This window comes from Aulostomus chinensis, chromosome 5 (genome assembly GCF_037954235.1).
Source record: "Aulostomus chinensis isolate RoL2024-O1b breed Wild chromosome 5, RoL_Achi_v1.0, whole genome shotgun sequence".
Classification (NCBI taxonomy): Eukaryota; Metazoa; Chordata; class Actinopteri; order Syngnathiformes; family Aulostomidae; genus Aulostomus; species Aulostomus chinensis.
The window spans coordinates 446,312-467,257 of record NC_141324.1 but is presented as its reverse complement, the minus strand read 5'-3'; the positions used below and the strand labels follow the sequence as shown (position 1 = coordinate 467,257).

Genomic DNA, 20,946 nt, shown 5'->3' with positions numbered 1-20,946 from the left:
CCAAGTTTCATCTTCTCTTGTGTACAGGGGTGATGGCAAATGGCAGATTTCTCCAAGGGGAGATGGTGTGTGACACCAGGGCAGAGTCACCCAGCTTCAGAAGGGAGAACCATGCTGGGCTCATGAAGACAGGAGGTGTGTTTGGCCCTGAGCTGAAGCCGACGCTTGAATTTCATGGAGGAGTTCTAATAGCCGTGGTCTGTGCTTTCATGCCTTTATTTGGACACTCAAGAATGGAAAGCTTTTATTTTGAAATGATCCTGAAGTCACTCCACATCCTAGTTTGACTCAGTGGTCTGTGCTGTCTTCAGAACAGGCCCAGAACACCCACTCAAAATGTGGAGTGTGTGGATGTGGGACACCAATCAGAGATGTTGATTGTAAAGCTGTCGAAACTGCAGGAGGGAATATCCATTCAAACCTTTATTGCCATGAGAGGCTCACTGGGGAGGCAGAAACAGCACAGGAACAACGCAGTCCATTCACTTCCTCATAGGCTGCTCTCTTGCGCCCTCTACAGGGTCAAACTAGTTCTAGTTCTTCCAAGTTCCCACATCCTTCCCCTTCAGCGAGCTCTATATATTCCCAACAGGAAACAAAACCAGAACAAACAAGATTTTGGAGGAAGGTGCTGGACCTCCACCGCTCTGGCTGGGCTGCTAGGAGGCTCCGCCCCCGTGAGCAGGCAACGCTTTTGCTGTCCTCTCCTCTTTTTCCTCACACACGCGCACACACACACACACACACACACACGCTTGCCCAGCTCCCATCCACACAATCACCATCACAGTCACCTCCTTCCCACACTCAGACATTCTCCTCCTTTGACAATCAACCAGGAGAACTGCTGGACTGTGTGTGTGTTGACCTCTGACCTCCAGGTCAGACACCAGGACAATCAGTGCACTGTGGAATGCTTCTTACTGGTCTTATTGGTCTGAAGAGCGTCCGTATTGTAAATATTTCCTCATGGCCATGTTTTTCCATCCTGGTAATCTTGTCACTGTCTCATATTTATGGATTCACAATTATAAAGTACGGTGCCACTTGAACTTCTTTGTGTTCAGCCTTGTCCTTCTGCACTCCTTGAGTGAATCCAGTCTTCTGAGCCTCGCCAAATCTCAGTTCCTTTTTCCTCCTACTTTGGGACCTCTTATTGACCCACTGGTGACACATTGGTGCTAAATTCAGTGTCATGTCCCACTGTAACAGAGGGCGCTGTTGTCCACCTTAGTCCCTCCCAAACTGATCATTTCATCCATAGAGCAGAAGGCACCTTAGCAACAACTCTGGACTCTGCTGGCCCCCTAAAGTAGAAAACTATGAACCCAAGGAAACAAGCACCTTGGTACGGTTCTGGAACCTGACAGCTTCAACAAGAAACCCAGAAACTGGAGAGAAGATGGCGCTGCTCCAAACTGGAGGAGTCACATGGAGTCTGGCAAGATGGCCTTAGAACCTAGAAGAAAGCCCCTGGTAGAACCAGAGCAGCCGACTACTCAGCACTAATAGAGTAACTCAAGAACAACCCAGGTTCCTCTTCAGTCCTGGAGCCAGACTGACAGAGAGCCACGGCTCTACTGAACCAAGTAGTCCTGTTTCCCTGGGCAGCAAAGAGTTCATGGACTTCTTTAACGACAAAATTCTCCTGATTAGAGAGAAACTTCTTCTCCTGCTGCCATCAGCTGACAACATGGCCCCTAGAACCCAGAACCTTAGAGGCAGCTGGAGGACCAGACACACACTTGGATAGTTTTTCTCCCATCAGCCTTCATGAGCTCAGTTCAATAATGTCCTCCTCTAAACCTCCACCTGTCTCCTGGACCCCATCCCAACTAAGCTGCTCCAAGACTCTCTCCCCTCGTTAGCCCCTCCCTCTTAGATATGATCAATGTGGCGCTGGTATCTGGTTCCGTCCCTCAGTCCTTTAAAGTAGCAGGAATGAAACCCTCCTCATAAACAAGCCTGGATCCAGAAGTTCTACCAACTACAGACCAACATCACATCTTCCTTTTCTCTCCAAGGTTCTGGAGAAAGCAGCTGCTAAACAGCTCTGGGACTTCTCCACAGCAACAGCTGATTGGAGGATTCAGTCAGGTTCCAGGTTCATCCTAGCACAGAAACAGAACTAGTCAAAGGTACCAGTGACCTCCTACTGGTACCAGATGAGGGACTGGTCTCTGTGCTGGTCTGATTAGATCTCAGTGCAGCTTTGATACCATTGACCACCATATCCTTCTACAGGGACTGGAACCTGTCACTGGTATGAAAGGAACCACACTAAACTGGTTCAGGTCATATTTACTGGGTAATCTCAGTTGGTACCAGTTAATGATGGTTCCTCTGAGACCACTACAGTCAGTTCTGGTGTTCCTCAAGGGTCTGTGCTTGGACCAGTCCTCTTCACCCTGTACCTGCTTCCTCAGGTCACATGATCAGGAAACTCTCCATTAATGTTCACTGCTATGCAGACGACACTCAGCTGAACTCATCAATGATCCACATGGAACAAACCAGCTGACTGAACTGGAGGCCTGTCTGAAGGACAGGAAACATGAAGGACCATCATTTCCTTTATTAAACTCTGATAAACTGAAGTTCTGGTGCTGGGCCCAAACACCTGAGGACCACCTGATCTGATGAGACAGGTACCCTGGATGGCACCACCCTGGCCCCCAGCACCACTGTAAGGAACCTAGGAGTTCTCTTTGACCAGGACCCTTTAACTCCCACATTAAATCTCCAGGACGCCTTCTTCCATCTACGTAACATCGCTAAGATCAGACACATCCTGGCTCAAGAAGATGCAGAAAAACTAGTCCCTGCTTTTGTCACTTCCAGGCTGGATTACTGCACCTCCCTCCTACCAGGCTGGACTAATAAGTCCCTAAAGACTCTCCAGCTGGTCCAGAACGCTGCTGCCACGTGTTGACTAGAACTGGTAGCAGAGACCAGGTCTCTCCTGGACCAGAGGAAAAACTGGGGAGTAATTTTCCCAGAGTAATTATTTTAGAGTTATTATTTTCCTCTTCAGTAGTCGTATCTACTCATTTGGAGTCATAAATATCTCCTGTGACCAATAGAGTGAGAGCAATTTTCCAGAAGAATTTCTATTGGAGTAATACAGCAAGGCCCCGCCTACTATGTCCAGGTTTTTGAATTCTAAAGGCGCCATTGTCTCAGCCCGCACTTCTCCGCATCGGCATTACTCAGCACTCGCAGAGTCTGCAGACGGGACCACAATAATACCGTACATTGGACTTCATATTTTTCCTCACTTTGATGGATCAGAAACCAGGTCAGACTATTATTGTTTAACTTAGTAAACAGCAATGTTTGTTACTGATTTGCAACTTTTCAGCTGGCCACAGCTACTTACCCACAGACGTTAGCATGTTTGCTAGCACCAGGAGTACTACTAATTATTAGGAACAGTATTGGCAAGGCTATATCATGCATATTCATTCGTGTATTTACAAGGGAGGGATGGTTCACATTAAAAATCAATATGTCGGTTTTCACATTCATGTGAATCGTCCAGAATTAACCCTGAAGCTCCTTTCCATCTGCAGCCCCTGAGCAGGCTTTTTGTGGTCATAAAACTATCCATACAAAAACTGACATCGATAAACTATGCAACAAGACAAGTAGACATCGTACAGGAGACGGAACAATTGTTCGACGTTTTAATGGTGGCCGCACTCGCCGAGACACGTGTGTTTGACTCTGAACAGAGTGATTTGGTTTGCTTGTCCTTCATATCTCGTCCGCCGTACATCTACAAAACGCTGAATTTTCGAATCATATAATGTCAAATCATATAGTCAATGCCTGAACTGTTGTGCCCGATGTCGGTGGTTTTCAACAAGTAGTCCGGGGACCCCCAGTTGTCCTTGAGCGAATTCCAGGTGGTCCCCAGCTAAATGGAGAGTTGCTAACCCAAACTGACCCTTCTAGATTCTTTAGCTCTTGACCCTTCTAGATCTTTAACTCTTGAGGTTTTATTGCACAACCAAGAGTCCACTTGTGTTATATTGTATCTCTTTATTTGCCTCAAAGGATGCAAGCTGTCAGGGTGAAGTGTCTCCACAGGCAGAAGTCCATTTGCTATGAAGGGCAACTGACCTTCAATTCATTTTTGGAGTGTGGTGAGTGAAACAAATTGCACATGGAATAGAATTGTCATCTACCAAATAGTGTATTTTGACTGCAGCCCCCATCTATAAATATGTTGTTCCAGGGGCCCTGAGAAAGATTTGAGTTGAAAATGTTTGCTTTAAAAAATTATATTTAGACAAATATTTGCACAAATTTTAATGCTTTTTCAAAAATGGCAGTTGTACGAGCTCACAAAACAGCACTCAGTGGTGCACTACAAGCTTGTATATCTGCTAATATTGATATTCAAACAGTTTTCTGAAAAGAACAACAAAAAAGTCTTATGTTTTTGTATCAGTGGCGCTCAATATTTCATGTCAAGGATCCCCCAAAATTATATGTCTTTGGCCGCAGACCCCCATCTGAATATCTGTTGTTTCAGGGACAGAAGCAAAGATTTGTGTTACAAATGTTGACTGTGAAAGATTTTAGGCACCTTTTCAAGATTCTTGAAAAAATATCAGATCTGCAAGCTCATAGTGCACTACTCGGGGGCAGACTTTGCGCTTGTAGATCTTCTATTTTTCAACAGTTAAAGCATGACGCTATAATGCTTAAAACACCAAGAGGTGTTCCCGCCCAAAATGGGTTAATGGTTAAAGTGGTTTGAATTATAGTGACACAGATGCATGGCCTTTAATAATAATAAAATAAATACATTGCAGTCAGATTCATCAATGTTGTGCAATCTTGTTTTGTCTGCAGTTTCCAAGAAATTTGCAATTCCAATCTTGGATTTAAAAGTCTATGACGATCTGAACACTGAGGTTGATGAGTAGGCGTTTACGTTTCTTGTGAATAAACCACACCTGGGTGTGCTTGAGGTGCGTTTACCTCAAGGCTCACATCCTGAAGGTGTGGCACTTATTACTCGGAGTCATATAATGCACACAGTCCTTGCTAACCTAGAATGTGAAGTATTTTTGCACTTCAAAATGCTCTTTGTTTCAAAACACCCAATGTAATGCAACATGGATCCATCCTCATCGAACATAATCTTTTTCCATTCTACGTGTTGCAAATGATCCCCTCTTGCTGATAGTATCACACCTGGACTGCTAGATTCAGCAAGCCCCTCAAGCCACTCCATTGCCAGCTCCAGAAGCTCCTTTCTCAGCTCCAGTGTGGAAAACGAGGGGGACTCTGATGACGTCATCATTTTGCAGCCAAGTCCTGCCCGAAGTAACAGAGCTGACCAGACTCGTCTCGCTCAGGTGAGCCTTGATGACTGTTTGAAATCGAGATGCTGATTCTGATAAGGGGGAAAAGCCCATGTACAGTTTTGAAGTAAAGGGGGGATGGTGGCCACTCACTTATTCTCGTGCCTTCATATTGTCATTTTGACTCAGCCCCCTTCGTGTTGCAACCTGAGATTGACAGAATAGTCGTTTACCTTCTCCCACTTCGATGATTGAAAGGATTCTGAAGGAGAAACCTGGAGGGGAGAGGATCATGAATGAGCATGCTCAGACAAAAAGTCTGACAGATTCTCGGAGACGTGACATGGTGAAGATACTGGTGGCACACATGGCCAGTGAACATGGGTATGACGGCATTATGAACATGAGCACCCAATGTACACTTTTTGTTTTAATTGGTGCAGACCAAGAGCCTTTTTTTGCAGAAGGCATCAGGAAACAATACTTTTGTTTGTATCTTGTGTGTGTGTGTGTGTGTGTGTGTGTACCCTGTAGGGCAAGTCCTTCAAGGCGTGTCAAAGAGGAATGTGCAATGGGCATCACTGCCTTGTTCCCTTATCTGGCAGACCCCCAGGGCAATTTGGGCCATGTAAGTAGATAAAACAAGTCTGTAATTGCTCAAAATAGGACTGTTGAGTGCATTGTAAACAACATATTATTGAACATTTCTGGATGCTGAGCTTTCTCCTAGTTCAGCACTGCAGATGTCAGAGCCTTTGACTCCTAGTTCAGCACTGCAGATGTCAGAGCCTTTGACTCCTAGTTCAGCACTGCAGATGTCAGAGCCTTTGACTCCTAGTTCAGCACTGCAGATGTCAGAGCCTTTGACTCCTAGTTCAGCACTGCAGATGTCAGAGCCTTTGACTCCTAGTTCAGCACTGCAGATGTCAGAGCCTTTGACTCCTAGTTCAGCACTGCAGATGTCAGAGCCTTTGACTCCTAGTTCAGCACTGCAGATGTCAGAGCCTTTGACTCCTAGTTCAGCACTGCAGATGTCAGAGCCTTTGACTCCTAGTTCAGCACTGCAGATGTCAGAGCCTTTGACTCCTAGTTCAGCACTGCAGATGTCAGAGCCTTTGACTCCTAGTTCAGCACTGCAGATGTCAGACCCTTTGACCTTGATTTTAGCAGTTCTTCAAGAAGGGTGCGTGTTTTTTCATTTTAAGGAGAAAATAAAAGAAGAAAAAGTTATTATGTGAACAGTGCAAAGAATGCTTTTTTGCTCCAGTGGTGACAAATAAGACTGGGGCTCTGCTGTGATTTAAGTAATTTCATTTATAAACAATATAAACCAAAAAAAATTCCATAAATTAGAAAATAAGTGTTAAAAAAGTAGTGACATTGGCTGATCTACAAGCTCACAATGCTGTGAGATTGTAGATCTTATGTTTTCACTAGTTTGTGTCTTGGGCAAACATCTAGATGCATCCTGCAACTGGAAAGTGTCGCAGCAGTGTGTGTGGTTCCAACACTTCCAGGTGGTCCAGATGCTGGCGACAGAACCCCTTTCAGCGAGGAAAAGCAGCTAACCACAGAAACCCAGTGTCATGAGGCCATCGCACTGATTGTAAAGGACCACACTAGTCCTTGCATGTGTTTGTTTCATCTCAGTGAAATATTCTAAATGTGTATTGTTTACATTCCGTTTTATTAACAAATATAAACTCTCAAAGTTATTAATTAATGCTTCTATTTTTGTGTGTGTGTTTTAAAATAGTTGGTAGGTGAAGTTGTGAGTGACTACTGTATGTGTAGGACTGTTGTATGGATTTGGGAGATTGAATTTTGTCCTCTGAGTGACACCGTAGCTCCACAAGAGGGAGAGACAGGTAAAGGTAACCCAACAGGAGTTGGTAATGAGGAGGCTGCTTTGTTTGAGCCTGGGCCACAAAGGTTTGATCTCCAGGCTCCAGCGTAACTTCTGCTTCATTTGCACAGAAAAGAACATTGACGCCTGTTTAAACAGAAGAAAAGATTAAAAGTATTGAAGCATCCTTGGTGAGCGCAGTGAGGTATGTTTGTTTATCTTGAAACATTGTATTATTGCAACATTGTGAGTTTGGATCAGTGTGCATGGAACACTTTGTTTGAAGGAATGTTTGGTTGATGTTGTAATATTATGGACAAAATTATGAAGATTGTACTGTGTTCCATGTGTGACATGTAGAGCTGGCTCAGGTGAGCCCCTGCATGGTTTCTCCCTCTCTTTCTGTTTCCCTCCTCCCTCTCCTGCTCTTAGGAAAGATCCAGGAGGACTCTGGCTGCTTCCTGTTCTGCCCTCCCACCTGACATCTGGGAGAAGAGTTGATTGGAGCCTGGTTGCCCCTCCACCTGGCTGGTTCCAGGGAGGCCTCTTTATCAGCCACTCCCCTGCTTTGTTCTGGGTCTCTCTCTCTCTCTGGCGGCCTGCTGAGCAACATACTCTGAGAAACCACTTTGTAAGATCAACTTATTTGGAAGTGGGAGGTGGTCGGTTGAGGTTAGATTGGGGTACCCCACACCTTACATCACGTAGTCTTCTTTTGTATACCACACTAGTTTATGGGTTGGTGCCATCCTTGTACGTTTTTGACAACCTTGATGAGTTAGACGGGCAGGCCTTTTGCTACTTGTGTTTCTTGTGTCAGGAAGATTTCAGTTAGGCCTTGTTTTGATATGTTAAGTTAATTTGTTTGGCACAATCCCCTCACGGCCTACCTTCCCTCCCACTTTGTACACAACTCTTGTTGTTTTGATCACCCCTTTGTGAAATAAATAATTCTTGCACTGATAATTTTCCACTTGGCTGTTTGTGTTATTCCTTGTGTTGCCGCAAGGAACGTAACATACTGTGAAGACTGTATGGTGACTTGTTTGTTTTATGTTTTGTATACTCTGACACAGTTTTCACGGTGCTCTGGTGAACGTGACGACGCTGCTCTCACTAAAATAAAAGACGCCTTAGGCATCAGTCGAGACTCTCTTTGGGGATCCAAGGGTTGCTACACTGATGAAGCATACAACTGATGAGGTAATCATGAAGGAGAAGATGAAACAGACCTTCACCCATCGCCAAGCAATGGTTCACAATCCAGTGAAGTCCTCTGAAATATTCACCACCTTTCCAAGACTTCCTGACATCGCAGGAATGGTGTGTGGCTCTTGAAATGAAACATAACTAACCCTTTTACAGCTGAAGCCGATTCTAAAAAAAAAGGCTTCTAAATCCTGTTTTCTGAAAAAACTTTCTGTCAGGGGTTCTCAAACCATTCCATGACAAGGACACCAAAAATGATGTGTAATTGGCCACGACCCCCATCTGAAAATGTTGTTTCAGGTCCCCCCAGAAGCAAAGATATGAATTCAAAACGTGTGCCCTCAAAGAATATATCAAAGATTTGTGCCACCTTTTCACTATTAGATCCACGTGAACTTGTATCATGTATATGCTTGACTTATAAGTACACATGAGTTCAAAGTATCATGAACGGATAATACATAAGACAACAGAAAAACACTTCCTATCAATCTCAGCAACAGAAAGCATTTCCTGAAGCCACCTCTTGAAACATGGAGCCCTCCAGTTTAATAATTTGAATTCTTTAGCTGCAACCATGCCTGCTTGTAGAGCCTGTTTTTGAAAAGGAGGAAGAGTCCTCGTCCTGTCAGAGCAACCAAATACAGCAAAGTTCCAGTCTTGTTTGGAAAACCAATCCAATATATCCCACCAGAAGTTACTGAGAACAGGACAGTGCCAGAAGAAGTGTGCCATCGATCCTTCAGCACTACGACATCCATCATACGTGGGAGAAACAGATCCAAATATCTGACTAAGCCCAATTTTGGAAAAATGAAGTATACGCAAGACTTTGAATTGAATCAGTCTGTATCTCGAATCGATGGAACATTCCTGTACACTGACCAGGCTTTCCTCCCACAGTGCCTCTGACACTGGGACGTCCAGTTCTTTGGCCCAGGCCTCCCTGAGAGGACTGGCGTCTACTGGAATCAAAGGCAGTGACCAAGCGAGAAATCAAATGTTGGGAGTTCCACGTGAGAGAAGTAAATCTTCAAAGATGTTGCTCTTTGGTTTAATGGTGAACTCTGGAATATCCTCGCACACAATGATGCCAAAGTGTGTCTGAGGAAGGAGGTGTTCAGATTGGAGCTGAAGGAATGAAGCAGATTTGTTATCAACCATCTTCTCCAGTGGAACAGAGTCCTCTCTTCCTCCATTCCAGAAGCACACTGTCCATCATCGCTGGCTTGAACAAATGGTTCTATGATACAGGTGTGTGGATTGACACATCTGACATTCCAAGCAATTGTTTAATAAGATTCCAGATCTTCAGAGGGTTTCAAAGAATAAAGTTATGACCAAGTCATTTGTCAGCAGGCTGCGCTCCCCAGTAAAGCAGTGCAGGAAGAGAGGTCCCTGAAACTGACACAGACTGGATTTTCAGCCGGGACGGGGAGACAGCAGACCAGTCATCGCCAGGGGAGCCCCACTGTCCAGTTTTCTGATGAATTGTCCCTACTTGAAAGGGCTCAAGAATACACAAGTGGTATTCCTCTTGGTTTGACCATTTATTTTGAAGGGACCAATTTGGAGCAGGTAAGAGTCCTAGGATGGACAAGGAAATAAAAGGGTATATTTCAGTTCCAAGAATAATTTACATTTCCCTTCAACATGAGCAAAATCATGCTAATTATGCAGAGCCCAATTTACTTGTAAACAATACTTTTCTATTTATAATTTACACATTCGCACCATCGCATTCAAGTTTGACTATGAAGGAGGAGGCTAGTCATGCAATATGGACAGAATGATCATCAGAAATCCATGAAACAATGTTTCCAGGATCACTACATAAGGCTTGGCCTGGTCTAAGCTACTTTGTGATCTATATTATTATGATTATGATTGTTGTTATTATTATTATTATTGTTATTATTGTTATTATGATTATGATGATGATGATGATTGTTATTATCATTATTATTATTATTGCTATTATTGTTATTATTATTGTTATTATGATTCTGATTATTGTTATGATTATTATTATTATTATTAGGATTATAATTATTATTGTAATTGTTATTATTATTGTTATGATTATGATTGTTATTGTTATTATTATTGTTGGTGTTGTCAAGCATTAGCCAAATTAGCCACACACTATGAAACAATACATCATCATCATAGTCCTTTGAATTAGATGACACTTCATTGAATGCCTGCAGACTAGCACACACTATCAGACTACATTCCCCATAATCCTCTGCGACATCAGGAAACAAATTGGTGTGCTGTTTTCAAACTCTTGTTTCCAACTAAACAGCCAACAGCAACAGATGCACTTTGTGACACACATTGAGAACATGACCGCTGCATCAGTGGACTATGGACGACATCAAGTTGATTCAAATGTCTTCATTTTAAATTCACCAAGCAAACGCTCCACACTGGTGATGGGTGGATGAGGCGTCATGAAGCGTCATGAAGCGTCATGAAGCGTGTCGACACAATGACACACTGTGTTGATACTGTGTCACTGAATACTGACACCTGCTGGACTTTAAACTTCCCTGCAGGCTTGACAGACTGAACTGACACTGATTTGATGACCTGGTGTACACAATAATGTCATTGAAGTCTTTGCGTTCATATTGGATCATTCCATGTCTTTAAACAATGTGAAGATGTATCTTAATGTGAAAATCTAAGTGAAAATGTTGGTAATGAGGACGCTTGAGGACTTTTACAAATTTTTATTTCAAAAAATACGTTTTTCTGACATTTTAAAATTAAGTCTGTTACGTTTTTTTGATAAAACTTCTCCAGCTGTCGAAAACACGGCACAGATGAGGCTGGAGTGCAAAGAAATTGTAGGGACAGCTGGTAGAGGTTTGGACAGATTGTCTTTTGGTTGGCCCAGTAACTCACTGGATCCTGGGCCCTGGAAGTACTGCCCTCTGCCAGGTATCTCTGCACCTCCTGGAAGGCATCAGCTGTGGCACTTTTTGTCTGCCTGCCCACTTCCATGTCCAAATGTTGCCAAAGGTTATCTCAAAAACAACAAACTGGCATTTTAGGACATGATTTCCCACAACAACAAACAATGCAGGTTCCTGTGGACCAAACAGCAGCTAAGAAGGTAGTGTTGGTGTCTCTGTTCCTCTCCAGAAGCACACAACTGTTGACAGAAGGCTTGGCTTTCCAAGAGAACACACTGACACTGGTGTGGTAGCCCTGAGTGTCGTGACTGAACAACCATCAGTCTTAGACTGTTAAAGAGGCTAAGAGAGGACACTTGTCAGACATTATTGTGTCTGATCGCCACAACCCACGTGTGCTATTTAAAACCATTGACTCTGCTCTGAATGCCCCACAGCCTGTCTGCCTGGAAGCACCCACTGAAATGTGCAATGACTTCCTGCACTTTTTCATTGACAAGGTTGTTATCAGGAGGGCTCTCATCTCAGCTCCTGCCACTGACCCCTCTGCTTCTGTCCGTTGCCCGGCTGTGTTCGATAAGTTTGAGCCTGTGACTTTGTCATTTTTAAAGATGTGGTTGGCCACATGAAGCCATCAGGTTCCCCTCATGATTCTGTCCCTCCTCATTTTTAAAAGAGGTTTTCCCCAGTATGGGGCAGTCAGTTCTGGGCGTTAGTAACAGCAGTCTGTCTTCTGGTGTTGTCCCCATTAGTTTTAAACATGCAGTAGTGCAACCACTGCTTACGAAACCTGGCCTTGACAGCACTGTATTGGCTAACTTTAGGCCCATCTCTAAGTTGCCTTTTATTTCTAAGGTCTTGGAGAAAGTTGTGTCTGCTCAACTGAAGTCTTTTCTGGATGAGCATGATATTCTGGAGGTTTTCCAGTCAGGTTTTAAGACTCTGCATAGCACAGAGTCAGCACTGCTTAGGGTCTTCAATGACATCCTCCTGGCAAACGACTGTGGAGATGATGTGATTCTTGTCCTGCTGGACCAAACTGCTGCCTTTGATACAGTGGATCACAATATTTTATTATCTCGGTTGCAGCACCTAGTGGGCATTTGTGGTAGTGCTCTGCGGTGGTTTAGGTCCTATCTGACAGACAGAACTCTGTGTGTAAGCTTTGCTGGTTCTGAATCTTCCCCTGCTCCTCAGTCATTTGGGGTTCCACAGGGCTCAATTTTAGGGCCTCTCCTTTTTTCATTGTATGTACTTCCTCTGGGCTCCATTCTCATCAGCATGGCATCTCTTTTCACTGCTATGCTGGTGACAGTCAGATAGATGTGCCACTAAAGAAGAAAGATGCTCTCTCAATCAAGCCACTTCTGTTATGTCTTGATGACATTAAAGCCTGGATGGCCCTAAACTTTTTCAATTTTAACGAGAAGAAAACTGAAGTGATGGTGTTTGGCCCCAGTGGCTCCTGTGAACCTCCCCCTATTGACTTGGGCCCCTTGGCTCTGTATGTGAAGCCAACTGTTTCAAACTTGGGTTTAAGATGGACAGGGATTTCAAACTAGATCGTCAAATAGGTGCAGTGGTGAAGTCCAGCTTCTTTCATCTGAGGCTGTTAGCAAAAGTGAAGCCCTTTCTTGCAGGAGAGCATTTTGAGACTGTGATTCATGCCTTCATCACGTCTCGGCTTGATGATTGCAGTGCTCTTTACTTTGGAATCAGCCAGTCCTCCCTCTCACGTCTCCAGTTGGTACAAAATGCTGCTGCTCGACTTTTAACCGGAGCAGGAAGAAGGAGCCCATCGTTCTGGCCTCCCTCCACTGGCTGCCTGTGCACTTCAGGGTTCATTTTAAGATTCTTTTATTTGTTTTTAAATCCTTAAATGGTCTGGCCCCCCTTACCTCTCTGAGCTGCTTCACCCTCGTGCTCCTGCTCGGTGCCTCAGGTCAGCTGACCAGCTGCTCCTGGAGATACCGAGGTCTAAGCGGAAGCTCAGAGGGGACAGAGCCTTTTCTGTTGCTGCTCCCAAATGATGGAACGATCTGCCTTTGCACCTCAGACAGGCTTCTTCACTGTCCATTTTTAAAACTAATCTTAAAACCTATTTTTATTCCTTGGCTTTTGACCCAGCATGAGACTTTGCTCCTGTTTTAGTATTTTTATTGTTCTTCACTTGATTATTATGTTTTATGACTATTTATGTACAGCACTTTGTTTTCAGCTGTGGTTGTTTTTAAAGTGCTTTATGAATAAAGTTGAGTTGAGTCTTAGTTTTCAAAGACCTTCTGCCCTTGGAGGAGAGTTTTAGGCCTTCCTGGTGTTGCTGGACAGGCGGAGCAGGGACCGAGCAAAGCTGTGGTTTCTAAGAATGGAGAAAGTTCCTGACAACATGAAGCTTGGGCCCAGAGTTCAAATACTGAACCTTTCCTTCAAGTATCTCTACATCAGTTCCTTTGTTCCACATCAAAACCACTGTTTTGGCAGTCCAACACTTCATCGGACAGTTGTATAAAACAATGCTGCATTCCTACTTTGCCAGGTTGCCTTGAATGTGGCGTCACTTCCTGTTCTGACACTCTGCTGCTTTTTCAACATTTTTAACAAGAAATGTTTGTTCACAATTCACTGAAACGAGTGTGTTCAATGCCACACATTTACAGACCTTTGTGTTTCCTTGAAGGTTCATGTTGGAACACTGAACGTAGTAAAATCTGTTCTTTAATGGGAAATCCCTGTAGATGAAGTGGAACATTCCAGAACTTCACTTTAACACACTCCAATTCCAGAGCTTCTGTTTGAATGGAGCTGTTGTTCATGGATTTTGATGGACGATGCTTGGTTTTCCATTGTCCAATGAATGTTTGACCCTTCCAGTCCTCTAAAGTGATGGACTAATACTGGCAAGATGCAGAAATCCTCTATTGTTCAAAGCACAGATTCTGTGTTGATACATTGTTGTAGTTTTTATACTTGGAGAAACCAGAATCTGACAGGAAATCACTGTAGAAAGTTGGCTCAGTTTCAGAAAGTAACAACTCAGTAGCTTCACTTGACAGTGACGGACCTTAAACTGGGCTATTTTGATGGACTCTGCTTGCTTTTCCACTGTCAAATGAACTTTTCTAATGGGAAATTCCTGCTCATAGACTGGTTTGTTTCATAAATGAACCAGTAAGAGCCCTGAACTGAGAGAAGAACCTGAAAGGTCCTTGTTCTTCATGTGTTTTCCATGATGGGCCTGTTTTCCTGCAGTTGAAAGCACATTTCTCAACACTAAATGGACTGTAATTTCATCAGTTTGGACTGGGAAAGCTGCTGGGTATTTTTACAGTTTCTTCCATGGAATTTTGTGGAACAGTTCATGACTGTAATTGGACGGTACCGTCTGGAAACGCTGCTGCCAGACTTTTGACCCTTTTTTTACAGTGCAGTAAAGACCCAGGCCGTTAGACCTGTCCAGCCTCACACCATCTGGAGGTGTTGGTGCTGAATGGGCTTGTTCAGTGAACCCTTGGGGCTCCATCCACCAAAACCTGTCCACGTAGTCTCGGCCCCACTAGGACCAGGTCCTGTGAGTTTCAACTCTCTATGTACCAGGGCCCAGGAGCTGGAGGGCTCCTGAATCAGCAGTGTTGGTTTAGGTTGAGGGACAGAGTTGCTGAAGTTGGGGTTTTTGAATGTAGACACTGAGAGGACGGTCTCCAGTGACCTTTGACCTTGACAGAGGCCTTCCCACACCTGTTCTGGTTTGACCTGATTTGGGCTCTAGAGAGAGGAGAGGACAGGAGAGGAGAGAGAGGAGAGGAGACGAGAGGAGAGAGAGGAGAGAGAGGAGAGAGAGGAGAGGAGAGGAGAGAGGAGAGGAGAGAGAGAGGAGAGGAGAGAGAGAGAGAGAGGAGAGGAGAGAGAGGAGAGTAGAGGAGAGGAGAGAGAGGAGGAGAGAGAGGAGGAGAGGAGAGAGAGAGGAGAGGAGAATAGAGGAGAGAGACGAGGAGAGGAGAGGAGAGAGGAGAGGGGAGGAGAGGCCTCCATGTGGCTCATGGATCCCTGCATGGAGAGACCGTCCCTTCTCCTTCTCTGTGTCCACAAAGCCACGGCGGTGGAACCAAAGGTCTCCAATGTGCAGGGTCCTTGACAAAGTGGGGCTTCATGGTGGTGGACTGATGGCTCTACCTGCTGCTACAACACAGGCTTGGGGTTTCTCCTCTGGAGCACACAAGGTTGAGGTGGGTTTTCTAGCCCAGCCTGGAAGGCTCTCACACACTCGCCAGAATTCAGTTTCTTTGATGTGTCCTGAGATCAAAGACAGAATTCTAGGATCAAATACACTGGAAAAGCCCCCTGATGACGTCATCAGGAATCTGACTTGGATCTGGTCCTCACCTGAGCTGGTTTCGTTGCAGCTCCTGGTTTTTGCGACTGCACTCGTGGACACGTTCAAAGATTTCTCAGTTTTCCACAGCGCCTGACCTTCAGGTCTGAGAGGACTGATGGATGGTGGTTCCTCTCTACTGAGCTGCTGGTTCCTGCCATGACAGGAATTCTACCAGTTGTAAAAGGGAGCTGTCAGCTGGGGACAAACCTGACTTCTGCTCAGCTCCACTGATGCTCCACCCCAGGAAGAAGGTAGGAAGTTCCACCAAGGAACCTGACAAGGTGAACCTGAGAGGGGAACCTTTTCAGGTGATGACATCATGAAGCTCCCTGAGAGAAGGACGAGCAGAGGGAGGGCACTTTGAGGAGCTAGAATATCAAACCTGTTCCAGTTCTTAACAATTCTTGGCTCTACTCCATGACTCCATGTATCTTGTTTGATATATTTGATGTCTTCAGTATGAATCTCCAAAGTAGAAGGTAGTCCAAATAAAGGACACCACTGAAGAAGAGGGTGTCCTCACTTCTGAGCGGTAGTGAGTGGCTGCTCTGTCCATGTCCTGTTTTTAAAGTACTATTTATTTAGTGGCTTTAGGGGCAGACAACAAAAACAGCATCCCATTTTTAAAGTGTTGCATCGTGAGGTGTAGAGGTCCCAGGTGGAGGGAGGACTGCTACCCACAGTTCTCTGTGCTGCCTTGACCCCCCCCCCCCCCCCGCTGAGCCTTCTGTTCAGCAGCCTGTAGCTGCCGTGCCACACGGTGCTGAGGCCCTGCCTCAGTTGTAGAGAGCAACACTCCAAGAGCCAGGATCCAAAAGGGTAACAGCTCACCTTCACTATCTTTGTCCAACAGAACCCCCACCAGCTTCGGGTGGTGGACCAGGCCCCCAGCTCTGGCTGTGATGGAGTTCTGTGGCCCTGATGGTGTCCACTTGTTTCCAGGCCAGACCAGGCTACCAGGAGACATGTGTGGAAACAGGGAAAGGGTGGTCCACCACCCATTCTCCTAACCCAAACCCAACCCCCACTGAGGAAGCAGCGTGTGATCCCAACCCACTTAACGGCCGCACCTTTGCACCTCCCTGCTGGATTTGTAGGCATGGCTTGTAACCAGGACATGGATGAATGCTGCACACAGCAAAGCCATGTGAGCATTTGGGGAAATCTGGGAATCCTGAGGGTTCCTTCCAGTGTCACTGCAGGCAGCATTGCAGAAACACATCAAAACAGGATTACAGTTCAATAGCAGGGATTTTCAGGGAGTTCAAGGTGCTGGGGAGAAGTGGGGTCCCAAGAACTGAAGGACTGTGCACCCCCTTTCTCCTCCTCAGACAGGTCTTTTCCCTCCTCCCCAACCAATTTTGTTGGGTTTTTCTTTTGATCTTTTGTTGTGAAAGTGCCTTTAGTCGTTTGTTTTATTGATCCTTTCATTTAAAAGCACTTTTAGTTGTTTGTTTTGAACTAATGAGCACATTTTTACTCCTAATTTCTAATATCATGTTGAATTGGTGATGTAACTGTTTAATGTGTGTTTTTAATATTGACAAATGTTTATGTACTCAAATAAATGTTCTTCCTTCATTTCACTACGTTCTCTGTCCTCTTTGATCCTCCTAATGACTCACTGATTTATCCTTCTATGGTTCTGGTTCTATCAGTTCTAAAATACAGTCTCCAACAGACAGAACCAGAGACCTGCGTGTGCTCCAGAGTCCCTCTGCTTCTCCAGCTCCCAGGTTCTCCACCTTCTTTTCTCAGGCTGCTTGTCATTGCCTGGACCAAGACCCAGGATCTCCATGAGGTGCAGACACCATGCTGGTGGTTCAGCTGGGGAACCCTCCTTTCCCCCTATGACACTCATCAAACTGCCTTCAATCCTGTCAACAAACTCTCTTAGAAAGTGATGTTTCTCTTTTTTCAAGATGGTGTTTCTTGACCAGCACCTTTTCAAGTCTCTGAAAGTGGTGGGAACTCACTGACAGGTGCATCAAGAAAGGATCCTCTCACCACATGGCAACGCGCTTTCCCCTGAAATGGAGGTCCCATGAAGGACTTTAGGTAGGAATGATGTGGTGTGGTGGAAGTGAGAACTGGGATGCTGCATGTAAAAGGTACTCCTGAGGCTGGAGGTGTCACCCTTAACACTGGAGGGCCTCTTGCCACAGTTGGGGAACTGGGAAAGTTTCCGGAGGTCCACATTTACAGGGAATGAACAGGGGTGCTAACGTTGCTGCAGGAACACCTCATTCCAGCCGTAGTGAACGGGCTCCAGTGTGGCAAATGTTGACCGCTCTTAGTTGGTGACAGCAGCTGATTATTGCTGGAAAGGTGAGCTTGGAAGCTTTCCTCTGATGGTGACAGGTTTGATGGGGGGGGGGGGGGTGACCAACTGTGTTAGGTGAGAGATGAACCCCCCAGAGCCGTCAGGTTTTGTGTCATGTTAGATTAATTTGAACCAGGATTGCCTTCTCTGACTCTGTCATTGTCAAACAATGCACAGCCTCCCATCAACTTCATAAAAACCCATGAATGGGTATTTTAATGTGTGTCAGTATGTGTTTTACACACACACACACACTCTCACACACACACTCACACACACACACTCACACACACACACACACACACACACACACGTGAAGGACAGGTACCGTTTCTGGTCTCAGCTCCCTAAGATTCCATGTGACTCACCCCTTCATAAAGGTGAAGTCTTATTTCACAAAAACTGCGGGGGAGCCTTCCAGTTCTGAGGTTAGCACCCCAACATCGGAGAAAAAGTGAAACACTGAAGACAAATCTCAAGAAGAACCTTTGTCCCTTCCCTCCCCAGACAGCAATGTCACGTCCATGCCCTAGCGGTGTTCTTGGTTGGCCTTGTGTCTGTCTTGTCTCCTGGCTCCCGCTTTTATATTGAAATTGAACTCTGCTCTCATTTCTGGTAACTTCCTTTCCCCTTAGTGTGTTTCCCACCAGGCCAGAAAACGGACGGAGTACCGTTTTCTTCATCAACCGTTCTCGTCAAAGAAATCTTCATGTGTAAATGTACATATTGGTGTATTGTTTGTTTGTTTTATTTTTTTATCTGTTCCCCTCTTTGCTTTGGAATGTGACACAGCCTGTCAACCATTTGTTTGTGAAATAGACAAAACTAAAGAAGCAAATGAAACATTTCGCTGATTAGTTGTGAGCCTTTTTTTGTATCACAAACTTTAATTTGTAAATTTGTGGAAAAAGGCAAAGAAAGCAGGAGTGACCCTCCACATTAGGAGGGACTGACAAAGACTTGTACCTATGATAACCCAGCCTGTCATTTGGAAAAGAGATTCTATGCCTTGACTGAACTGGGAGGCTAACAAAGCCTGAGGAAAGCTAAAAACAATCCAAAAGGTTGCACGCTGAGACTGATGTCATTATGGTTATGAGGGGCCCTAACCCTATGTTCAGCACCTGACCAAAGTACTTGCATGCTCTTCAGTGAAGTATTTTTGAGTAATTCTCTAGAATAGTACTCTCAAGTACTATGACTGGGGGGTGGCAGTATTTCAGTTTGTTTTATTTAGTACTCATTCCACCTCTCCTTTGCCACCAATACTTGTTGTGGTCTGCATGTCCAGCGAGTGAGAGATTGTGTCAAACGTGGTGTTTTAGGGCTCCTGATCTGTGTCCTCCATGTGACTGAACCTTCATAACTCTTTGTGGCCTCGCTAAAACCACCAGAAACCCTAACCATCTTTGGGTGGTGGACCAAGCCCCCAGGAAGGACTGTGCATTCCTGCTCCCCACGTTTGTGGAGGGCAGGCCATAATTCTAAACCTAGCCCTTACGGTTCCAAAGTGCACCACTTTTGCTGGGGTGGTAGTCTTACCTTATACCTCCACTGATTTTATGTGTTCAAAGAATATATGCCACTTTATCTTAATCACTAATGTTGTGACAGAGTGAGAATTGAGCTGTCGTGTTTAAAATGGAGCTGCCTAAGGCCACAAGGACCAGGTCATATTTAAAGGCTATTAAGTTGACTTTTTTGAAACCCCACCACCTTCAGGCTTCATGCAGGATATCTTAGTAACCCATGCGAAATGGGAGACGAGAAAGCACTTAGGTGGGAGGGGACACTTACCTTAAAACCCTGAACCTTCACCCTGAGCAGCACCGATAGAGTGAACGCCTGTCCGGATGGAGGGCAAACCTTTCACTTGATTTGTTTCACTGCTCGTGGAATTTAAAGTTGGCATCACTCAGGCTAGGAAGCTCCTACACACACCTGCTTGCTACCATCGGAAAGCCCGTACACACATTTGGGGAGGGTAGCCAGCGTCTCGGGACTCTGCCCCCTACAGGTTGTATGTACACAAAAGTTACTGAACAGTTTAGCCTCAAAGAGACGGTGACCTAAAAGACATGCATATCAAAACAGGTACATGGAGAAGGGGCTGTTAGCTCGGGTGCTTGGAGGCCACTTTTGTTCCTTTGCACCCAGCCTGAGGAAGACACAAATTGTGTCGAAACGTCGCACGGGCACATGTTGACGTTTTTGATTTAGTTCATACCGAACCCCTAGCCCTAACCGCTCTCCATGCACCTCAGACAGGCAGGGAGTCAAAGTGTCTCTGAACAGTGACACAAGCAGGTGGAGAGGGAGGCGTTGAAGAGAAGAAAAGAACAGGCAGAGTTTCACATAAGCCATTTCAGCCCATCGGACCACTGGGCTCCGACAGGTAGGCCGACCCTCTACCTGTCCAGGTGGTTGATTTAGTGGACTGGATGTCTGTGGACCTGAACAGCTAGGCATCTGACAGCAATGAGTAAGACTTTGGGGTAAACTCTGAAGAAGAGGAAGATGAGGATGATGGAGAGAAGAGGAAGATCAGGGTGACATTGACAACTACGATGACGGCGTGGCCAGCAACGTGGAGAAACAGGGTGCCGACACCTTTGACCCAGAGGAGTACCAGTTCACTTGTCTGACATATAAAGGATCTGGTGAGGACGCCTCCCTCGGTAGGGGTTCCAGGCACGTCCAACAGGGAGGAGGCCTCGGGGCCGACCCAGGACCCTGGAGGGATTATATATCTCAGCTGGCCTGGGAACGCCTCGGGATTCCCCCGGAAGAGCTGGTGGACGTGGCTGGGAGAGGACAGTCTGGGCCTCCTTGCTGAGGCTGCTGCCCCCCCGACCCAGACCAACCGGATCAGAGGAGGACGATGAAGATGATGAAATGAAATGAAACCCCTCTTTTTCCTTTTTTTATTTTTTAACCCTTTAAATAATAAATGA

The 20,946-nt window shown here is 45.3% G+C and overlaps 2 long non-coding RNA genes across 3 annotated transcripts; both read left to right on the top strand.

Moving 5' to 3' along the window:
- The first annotated feature begins 3,397 nt into the window (after positions 1 to 3,397).
- LOC147260819 (uncharacterized) lies at positions 3,398 to 6,114 on the top strand. Of its 2 annotated transcripts, XR_015116159.1 has the most exons (4): positions 3,398 to 4,148; positions 5,201 to 5,372; positions 5,577 to 5,702; positions 5,853 to 6,114. It is a non-coding gene; the product is annotated as an uncharacterized LOC147260819 (long non-coding RNA). The 2 variants fall into 2 exon arrangements; XR_015116158.1 differs by having other exon boundaries at positions 5,201 to 5,702.
- Positions 6,115 to 8,291: 2,177 nt separating this feature from the next.
- LOC147260818 (uncharacterized) lies at positions 8,292 to 9,858 on the top strand. Its single transcript, XR_015116169.1, has 3 exons — positions 8,292 to 8,367; positions 9,277 to 9,627; positions 9,733 to 9,858. It is a non-coding gene; the product is annotated as an uncharacterized LOC147260818 (long non-coding RNA).
- Positions 9,859 to 20,946: the final 11,088 nt, after the last annotated feature.